The sequence below is a fragment of the Nomascus leucogenys genome, chromosome 4 (genome assembly GCF_006542625.1).
Source record: "Nomascus leucogenys isolate Asia chromosome 4, Asia_NLE_v1, whole genome shotgun sequence".
Lineage (NCBI taxonomy): Eukaryota > Metazoa > Chordata > Mammalia > Primates > Hylobatidae > Nomascus > Nomascus leucogenys.
The window spans coordinates 76578348-76589154 of NC_044384.1; positions in this window are offsets into that span (position 1 = coordinate 76578348).

Sequence of the window (10807 nt, forward strand, 5' to 3'; positions counted from 1 at the left end):
CTGTCCAGAATTCTAAGGATGCCTGGGAGAAGGCATCTGCCCTGAACTAATGGGTCAGAGGCATGATTCCAAGTGACTGGCTGGTAATTGGAAGAGCTCAGTGGTCTGGCTGGGGAGATGAGAGCCTGCTAAGCACATCTGGACAGCATCAGAATCACAAATTGAAGAGAGCTGGGAAGGACTCAGCCCCTGCTGACATTCACAAAGGAAGGGAAATGTAGGGAGCCAGACAGAAAGGAGGGATGCTCTTCAAAGTCAACAGGCTTATAACAAACACCATCTCACAGGTGAAAGTGGGAACACAGAACAGGCACACTCAGCTAACACACAGCTTTCTGAGGGAGGTCATCCTCCACCAAATGAGAATAGCCCTGCTTTTTCATTTTTTAATTTTTATTAATTTTTAAATCAACAAATAAAAATTATATATATTGGCCAGGTACAGTGGTTCATGCCTATAATCCCAGCACTGGGAGGCCAAGGCAGGAGGACCACTTGAGGCCAGGAGTTCAAGACCAGCCTGGACAACATAGTGAGATCCCATCACTACAAAAGAAAAAATATTTAAGGAAAAAATTGTATATATTTATGGCATACAATGTGAAGTTTAGACATATGTATACATTGTGAAATGATTAAATCAAGCTAATTAACATATCCATCATGCCACATCCTTAAATTTTTATGGTGAGAACATTTAACATCTATCTCTTAGCAATTTTGAAGTACATGCTATTGTCACCATGCTACACAATAGACACCCAGAATTTATTCATCCTGTCTAGCTGAAACATTGTATCCTTTGACCAACATCTCCATACATCTCCTACACACCTCCCAGCCCCTGGTAACCCTTATTCTCCTCTTTGCTGCTATGAGTTTGATTTGTTCGGATTCCACATATAAGTAAGATCATGCAATATATTTCTGTCTATGCCTGGCTTATTTCACTTAGCAAAATGTCCTCCAGTTTCATCCATGTTGTCACAAATGACAAGATCTCCTTCTTTTTTAAGACTGAATAGTATTCTATTGTGTACATGTACCACATTTTCTTTATCTGCTGTATTAGCCTGTTTCACACTGCTGATAAAGACATATCCAAAACTGGGAACAAAAAGAGGTTTAATTGGACTTACAGTTCCACATGGCTAGAGAGGCCTCAGAATCATCGCAGGAGGTGAAAGGCACTTCTTACATAGCAGCAGCAAGAAAAAATGAGGAGGAAGCAAAAAGCAGAAACCCCTGATAAACCCATCAGATCTCGTGAGACTTATTCACTATCATGAGACTAGCACAGGAAAGACCGGCCCCCATGATTCAACTACACGCCCCCCCTCACCCCCGCCGGGTCCCTCCCACAACATGTGGGAATTCTGGACAATACAATTCAAGTTGAGATTTTGGTGGGGACACAGCCAAACCATATCATTCTGCCCCTGGCCCCTCCGAATCTCATGTCCTCACATTTCAAAACCAATCATGCCTTCCCAACAGTCCCCCAAAGTCTTAACTTATTTCAGCATTAATCCAAAAGTCCACAGTCCAAAGTCTTATCTGAGACAAGGCAAGTCCCTTCCACCTATGAGCCTGCAAAATCAAAAGCAAGCTAGTTACTTCCTAGATACAATGGGGATACAGGTACTAAGTAAATACTGCTGATCCAAATGGGAGAAATTGGCCAAAACAAAGGGGTTACAGGGCCCATGCAAGCCTGAAATCTAGCAGGGCAGTTAAATTTTAAAGCTCAAAATGACCTTCTTTGACTCCAGGTATCACATCCAGGTCACACTGATGCAAGAGGTAGGTTCCCATGGTCTTGGGCAGCTCCACCCCTGTGGCTTTGCAGGATATAGCCTCCCTCCTCGCTGCTTTCATAGGCTGGCATTGAGTGCCTGCGGCTTTTCTAGGAGCATGGTGCAAGCTGCTAGTGGCTCTACCATTCTGGGGTCTGGAGGACAGTGGCCCTCTTCCCACAACTCCACTAGGCAGTACCCCAGTAGGGACTCTGTGGAGGGGCTCCAACCTCACATTTCCCTTCTGCATGGCCCTAGCAGAGGTTCTCCATGAAGGCCCCACTCCTGCAGCAAACTTTTGCCTGGGCATCCAGGCATTTCCATACATCTTCTGAAATCTAGGCAGAGGTTCCCAAACCTCAATTCTTGACTTCTGTGCACACATAGGCTCAACCCGACATAAAAGCTGCCAAGGCTTGGGGCTTCCACCCTCTAAACCCACAGCCCAAGCTCTACATTGGCCCCTTTCAGCCATGGCTGGAGTGGTTGGCACACAGGGCACCAAGTCCCTAGGCTGCACAGCACAGGGACCCTGGGCCTGGCCCATGAAACCACTTTTTCCTCCTGGACCTCCAGGCCTGTGATGGGAGGGGGATGTCGTGAAAGTCTCTGACATGGCCTGGAGACATTTTCCCCATGGTCTTGGGGATCAACATTAGGCTCCTTGCTACTCATACAAATTTCTGCAGCTGACTTGAATTCCTCAAAACATGGGTTTTTCTTTTCTATTGCATCATCAGGTTACAAATTTTCTGAACTTTTACTCTCTGTTTCCCTTTTTAAATGGAATGCTTTTAACAGCACCCAAGTTACCTTTTGAATGTTTTGCTGCTTAAAAATTTCTGCCACCAGGTGGATCACTTGAGGTCAGGAGTTTGAGACCAGCCTGGCCAACATGGTGAAACCCTGTCTCCACTAAAAATACAAAAATTAGCCAGGCATGGTGGTGCACATGTGGTGGTAATTCCAGCTACTTGGGAGGCTGAGGCAGGAGAATCGCTTGAGCCCAGGAGGCAGAGGTTGCAGTGAGCCAAGACTGCACCACTGCACTCCAGCTCAGGCAACAGAGCAAGACTCCATCTTGAAAAAAAAAAAAAAGGAAAAGAAATTTCTTCTGCCAGATACCCTAAATCATCTCTCTCAAGTTCAAAGTTCCACAAATCTCTAGGGCAGGGGCAAAATGGCACCAATCCCTTTGCTAAAACATAACAAGAGTCACCTTTGCTCCAGTTCCCAACAAGTTCCTCATCTCCATCTGAGACCACCTCAGTCTGGACCTTATTGTTCATAACACTATCAGCATTTTTGTCAAAGCCATTCAACAAGTTTCTAGGAGGTTCCAAACTGTCCCGCATTTTCCTGTCTTCTTCTGAGCCCTCCAAACTGTTCCAACCTCTGCCTGTTACCTAGTTTCAAAGTTACTTCCACATTTTCAGGTATTTTTTCAGCTACGCCCAACTCTACTGGTACTGATTTACTGTATTAGTCTGTTTTCTTGCTGCTGATAAAGACATACCTGAAACTGGGAACAAAAAGAGGTTTAATTGGACTTACAGATCCACACGGCTGGGGAGGCCTCAGAATCATGGTGGGAGGCAAAAGGCACTTCTTACATCTGCTCATCCATCAGTGGACACTTAGGTCGATTTCATATCTTGGCTATTACGAATAATGCTGCAATAAACTTGGGAATGCAGGTAAGTCTTTTGCAAGCTGGCTTTCATTTTCTTTAGGATAGCTCTGCTTTTTACCTCCCTGTACCATTCTGTCTTCTTTTGAAACACTTTTTATCTCTTTTTATTTTTCAATGATTTAAGATTCATCTCCTCTGCTTCACCCCTCCCTGAGCACGGATCTTTTCTGGTTTGTCAGCTGCTGTATCTCCAGTGCTTAGCAAGGTGCCTGATAGAGCTAGGGGCTCAATAAATATTTGATGATCGCTTATGAAAAGATCTCTCTTTCTGACATTTGCTCAGGTAGGACTACAGTGAGGTTCGTGATCAGCTGCTCCCACAGCCCCTCTTCAGATGTGACTAGAGCCAGCTTTCAAATTCATCAAGTCCTGGTTCCACCTCTTATTTGCTCTGAAGTCTCAGGCAAATTATTTAACCTCTGTCCCTGTACCCTGATTTGGTTTTCTTCACAGCATTTATCATCACCTGTCATATATTTGTTTGTGTTTGTACTTATCATCTATCCCCTCTGACCAAAAACTGAGCACCAAGAGAGTAGGGACCTTTTGTTCACTGCTAACAGAAGGCATAGTTAAATATTTAACAACCAAGCATCATGGACACTGACCATTCAGAGCATTCAGAGCGACATCTGCCTCATCAGCTGTGCAGGGATATATGCTGTACAGGTAGATCAAACCTGGGTCTGATATATAGTAGGTGTTGAATAAATATGTGTTAAATAAGTGGATGAATTTCAGTCGGTCACCCTCTCTGTACCCTCTGTACATTATATCTATTCAGCATGTATTGGTTCCTGTCCACTCCCATGGTAGTCTTTTCTGGTCAGCTAATGAAGAGTCCCCCTGTGGTCCCATTGTCTCTCCTAGTATAGTAAAATTGATCTCTCTCAATAGGACCTCAAAGCAACAGCATCTGCTACTTCTACTTCTTATCATTGAGTGTTAATTTTGATCTTTTAGTTCATCCCTTTGTGTCCACTTCTATTTCGTCTAGCAACCCCCAGAAGCCTCTCTTTCCATTATCAAGAGTGGTCAACAGCAATGTCCCTAGATAGACATTTAACCAGCCTGCCTCAGCCAGAGAGATTTTATGGGCTTTCAGCCAAAATAACCCATCAGCAGGTACCGCTGACCTGATGCTCAAGAATTGACTCATTCATGCAGCAAATATTTGTGAAGTTTCTGTGGTTATTATATGCTAGACACTGGAGAAAAAGATTCATACAAAATACCTGTACCTGCCCACAAGATGCTGACAGCCTAGCAATGGAAACAGACAGGTACACAGACAATTACCTTGAGAATTCCTGACAGAAGCGAGAGAAGAGGGGCAGGGAGTTGCAGTTCCTAACAAATTTTATTTTGTTGTCCCATTAACTTTTCAGGAAAACACATTTAATAAGCACTTGGCAACTCAGGTTGTATATTGGTGGGGCCAACTCTAAGCCTTATAGCTGCCTTAGGCTTGCAGGACAGTGGCAATGACTCCAGGAAAGATTTGGCCAAGAGAGTACTGGGTGACAAGAGGAGCTACGCTCCACTCACCCTTCTTTTCCCATCTAGCCTTGCCTCCACTGTAGGTTGTTCTCTCTGCCAGGGAGGTGGTCACAGGACTGGAGCCACCTTCCATTCACATTATATATGAATGCATGTTGTCTGGCAACAGATAATCATTAGATTTTACTGTTTATGCTTCCAAGTTAACCACGTCCCCCCTTCTACAAACACACACACGCACACACGCACACATACTGTGCATGCATGCACATACCCATGTATGCACACACTCGGGCACACACATGCATGCATGCACACACACATGCATGCACACACACACACACACCTCCGTGGTGGTCAGGAATCATGCAGATGTTGAATCATGTCAACATCTAATTACAAAGGGATGATGTGGAGGATCACTGAGGCAGGAGCATGAAGAATATATCACAAAAGTTCAAAAACTGGACCAGGGATGCAGAAACCAAGGAGCGGAAAGAACATGTGAACTAGTCACAAGTAAAAGGATAGGCTGCAGTTGTTATCTAAAGACTAAGTGCTATTATTTGAGGTGTGGCTCCATATTCACCTCCACCAACTCCCTACCAAAATAATAATAAAATAATAGTCGTAGTTATGGTTTGTTGAGAGTTGACAGATACTATGCTACACATTTTACATGAGTTATTTCATTAATAACCATGAGTCAGGTATTATTATCATTATTATTATTATTATTAATTACACCAAAGCCTTTATTCCTAACACTACGTTACCTAGCCTCCTATCATATAATATTGTCTCCAAGGTTGAATCAAGAAACTTTAGTGTCAGGAACGGAAGTCATCAAATTCATTTTCTTTTTTCTTTTCTTTTTTTTTTTTTCCTTTTTTTTTAGAGCCAGAAACTCACTCTGTTGCCCAGGCTGGAGTGTAGTGGTTAAGTTATAGCTCACTGCAGCCTCAGTCTCCTGGGTTCACGTGATCATCCTGCCTCAGCCTCCCGAGTAGAGGAACCCACAGGCGCATGCCACCATGCCAGGCTGATTTTTTTATTTTTTATAGAGATAGAGTCTCGTTATGTTGTCCAGGCTGGTTTCAAACTCCTGGCTTCAAGCAATCCTCCCAAACTGGTCTCCAAAAGTGCCAAGATTACAGGTGTGAGGCACTGCGCCCAGCCCCATTTCCTTTTCATATAATGATACTACTCATAATTGTTATAGTAATGGCCAATTCCTTGAGATTCTATAAAGGACCAAGGATTATGCCAGATTCTACATGGATTGCCTCTTTGAAATCTCTCCATGGCCCTGTGAGGTGCATCCTAAAATCATGCCCATTTTAGATATGAGGAAATTGAGCACAGTGAGGTTAAGTCATTAGCCTAAGGGTACACAGCCAGTGAGTGGTGAAGTATCAGTTAATTGTTGCTCTGCTTTATTCCATTAACATGATTGTGCATGCTCTCCAGGCAACAATATTACCCATCAGGATGCCACAAATAATACTGTTCTATTTGGTGTTTCTTTTCGTTATAAGATGCTTGCTTAGCACCCTCTGTTGCTGAATGCTGGACATTCACATTACTTCCATCTTTTTCTTTATCATAAATGTTCCTTCTATGAATATTTTTGAACGAACTAATTTCTTACTAATTGCAGAGTCAAAGGTATAAGCAATTTCCTAAGTGGGCCTGAGCCAATACCCAGTGCCCCCCAAAATTGTACATGCATCTCGTTCCCCCAAACCCAGCACATGCAGTTTTATAGGTGGATTTATTGTTACTAGTTTAACGTATTATCGCTAAATGGTTTTTCTGTTTATGTCTTTAATTTTTAGCCAGAACATGCATCTTTCCACATGACATTTATGTTTCTTTTCTATTGCTGCATCACAAATTACCACAAACTTAGTGGCTTAAAACAATCCCCATTGATTAGCTCATAGCTCTGGGAATCAGAAGTCCCGGTACAGCATAGCTGGGTTTGATACTCAGGGAATCACAAGGCTGTAATCAAGGTACTGGCTGGCCTGCTGCATTCTCACCTGCAGCCTGGGCTTAATCGTCTTCCGAACATGTTCAAGTTGTTGGCAGGATTCAGCTCCTTGTGGGTGAAGAATTGAGGTTCCCGTTTTCTTGCTGACTGTTGGCAGTGATCAATCATAGCAACTGGAGCCAATTGTCAAGTTCTTTCCACATGTTCCCCTCTATTCTCAGAGCTAGCAATAGAGAATATCCCTGGAGTCAAATACCCTTTCAGGAAAGGCGGGGAACTTTTAATGGCTCACCTGATTAGGTAAGGCCCACCTAGATAGCCTGCCTTTAGATTAACATGAACTAACCTAATCATAGGAGTTTTATCCCATTGTATTCACAGATTCTACCTGAACTCAACCAAGAAGTGGTCAGCTTGAAGGCTATACTGGTTTCCTATTGCCTCTATAGCAAATCACCACAAATGTAGTGGCTTACAGCCACACCCACTGATTAACTCATTGCTCTGGAGGCCAGAAGCCTAAAATGGGTCACCAGGGCTGAATTCCTTCTGGAGGCTCTAGGATAGAATCTGTTTCTTTGTTGTATCTAGCTTCTAGAGGCTGCCTGCCTTCCTTGACTAATGGTTCCTTCCTCCACCTCCAAAGCTAGCAGTGTAACACACTCAACCTCTTCTTCCATCCTTACCTCTCCTTCTCTGACTCTCCTACCTCCCTCTTTCCTTTCTAAGGATCCCTGTGATTACATTGGACCCACCTGAACAACCTAGGATCATCTTCCCATCTCAAGTCCCTTAAGATGACATTTTCCTCGGTTTTGAGGATTAGAAAATGGACATTTTGGGGGCCCATTATTCTATCTACCACAAGGGCCATCTTAGAATCTTACCTACCACAATGTTACATTTTCTGTATCTGTATCGGAGTAATTTGTGTATTATAGCAATTTGTAAGAACTGTATTTGTAGCAATTCTTAATATATTTTGCATGTATTACGTCAAATGATTTTCATGTAAAATTTATTTTTCCATTGACTGTCTTTCCTTTCTCTCTGATTTTGTTTTATCATTTTTTGCTCAGCAAAACCCCATTATCTTTTAATGTCATATGTTTGAAAAATGACATTGTCCATTTCCTCCACATACAGAAAGATATCTTCTCTCCACAACTAAGATAAATGTGCTATTCTGCTCTCTTCCTGGCTCGTATTTTTTTATTGCTTGTTTTTCCTTTGGACCATTTGAATTTTTTTCAGAGCAAAAAAATGAAGTATGGAGCTAATGTCTCAAGACCATTTCTTGCTTTGAGGTTGATTCCAACATTGTTGTAGTTTCCCATTTTTCATATTCTGTATTGTGATAGTGAGAACCACTTCCAGAAACTAGAGTCTCATCTATGGTCATTCTTCAAAGAACGAATGTTTTTTAACTTTTATTTTAAGTTCAGGGGTACAGTGCAAGTTTGTTACATAGGTAAACTTGGGTCATGGGGGTTTGTTGTACAGATTATATTATTACCCAGATATTAAGTCTAGTACCCATTAGTTATTTTTCCTGATCCTCTCCTTCCTTCCCACCTCCACTCTCCTATAGACTCCAGTGTGTGTTGTTCCCCTCTATATGTCCATGTGTTCTCATCACTTAGCTCCCACTTACAAGCGGGAACATGCAGTATTTGGTTTCCTGTTCCTGCATTGGTTTGCTAAGCATAATGGCCTCCAGCTCCATCCACGTCCCTGCAAAGGACATAATCTTACTCTTTTTTTGTGACTTCACAGTATTCCATAGTAAATATGTACCATATTTTCTTTATCCAGTCTATCATTGATGGGCATTTAGATTGATTTTGTGTCTTTGCTATTGTGAATAGAAAGCACAAATATTTAGTAAGGTCATCAAGTGATTTTTAGTTTGCAAAATTTTTTTTAATCTTTTAGTTAGATGAGTCCATCATCTTTACTTTGAAGCATTTCCTGTCATCATCATCATCACCATCATCTTATTAATATAATCTGTGCATTCTTGCCAGTTTTTCTCCCAAATGGTTTTCATTGCCAGTTCACCAGATTCTGATTCAGATACTTTAAGCTACGATACTGAAGAAAGCAGAATCATCTTTGTTATTTTTATGCTTTCCCAGCAACTAGAGAGATTACCTTTTTCCATTTCTTCCTCCATCTTCATTCTATTAAGGTTTCATAATTTTCCTTGAATGAATTTCTTACGTGGTAGATTAAATTAATTCTCGTGTATTTAAAGATTTCCTGCCATTGTTACAACTAATTTAGCACGTATTCAGGAAATCATAGTAATGAAAATTATTTTTCAACTCATTTCATTTGTGCAACTCTTTGATTGATTTCTGTGTATTTTCCCAGTAGAGTAAATCCTTGACAATCATGGATTGAACAATCACAGTTTCAATAACTTGCAAGAGACCCCAAAAGGCCGTGACACATAATCACTTATCATTTTGCGGGGGTTCAAAATAGAATCACTCCTACTGCAAGAATGCTGTGCAGGAAAAAGTCATTTTGTGAAGGGAAACAGCCAACCAGCCAGTATGGGTGTCTCAACATGAATTCATTGAATGAATTCATTGAATTTATTATCTACATATCTAGTAACTCTCATAAAGTGATACATATTTCTTTGTGTAAAAAAAAATAAAATGATCTCTATGAAAGCCAACTGCTATTACTAAAGATACTTAAGCAAGAGATAGTCTATAATAAATTTCAGCTCCATATTTCCCAAACCATGCTCAACAAAAACTATTCCCAATATTAACAGTTCTGACAAAAAGAAGGAAGAGGAGGTAAAAGGTGAGAATAGGAGAGGAAGAGGAGAGGGAAAGGCAGTAGAAGAGGGAGAGCAGAAGATAAAAGAAAATTACAGATCCCAAATAAGTTTAGGAAATGCTGGATATTATATATTCCTCATTCCCCAATGCCGTCACTTGCAGACTGGCCCTAACCATTTACACATTAAAGCCTCTGAGAAATCTTACAGTAAACTCATTTCATTTTGTTTAACTCAGTGTTTCTCAAACTTATTTAAGAACATCATGGCACACAGTGTACCTTGGGACGCCAATTTTGGATTCATAGAATCCCATAATGATTTGTAAAATGATTAAATGTATAAAGTCATATAAAATATTTCTGTCTCATTGAACCTCACTTCTACAGAAGATATATGCAATGATAATATTCTTAAATTAGGGGTTTCTGAAGGTTTTGCAACTCATTTGGACAAGAATACATTCAAATCATCTGCAAATGTAATATTTTCCTTTCTTAACTTTTTACTTTTTGAGCAATTTATTTGTTTTTCTTTCTCCATAACTGTTTCAGAGATTTTATATTCTGCTGTTTGTTTATTTTACTTTGTTTTATTTGTTCATTTGACAAAGCCATCTGTACAGTGTTCTAAGTGCTTTATTTATAATGGCTCATATATCTAACAACCCTGTGACTTAGGCGTCGTTATCCCTACTTCATAGGTCAGAAAACTGAAGCTTCAAATGGTGATGAGGCATCTTACCTAGATCCTATTTTTTAAGGAACACAGTCACTAATGTTTTCCTTTAGTTATATTATTAATTCTAATTTTAATTATAAACTTTGTATCATATAAAGGAAGAAAATCTTCATAAGTTACCTTTAGTCAACACTAAATATTGAACTATGTTGGATAGCTTTTTTAGCCTCCATTCAGATAATTATGTTTTCTACCATTTTTCAGTTAATGTTAATAACATAGGATGCTAGCTTTACTTTCCGGAGGCCAACAGTCCTCAGCTAGAATAGATTACTTGTTTC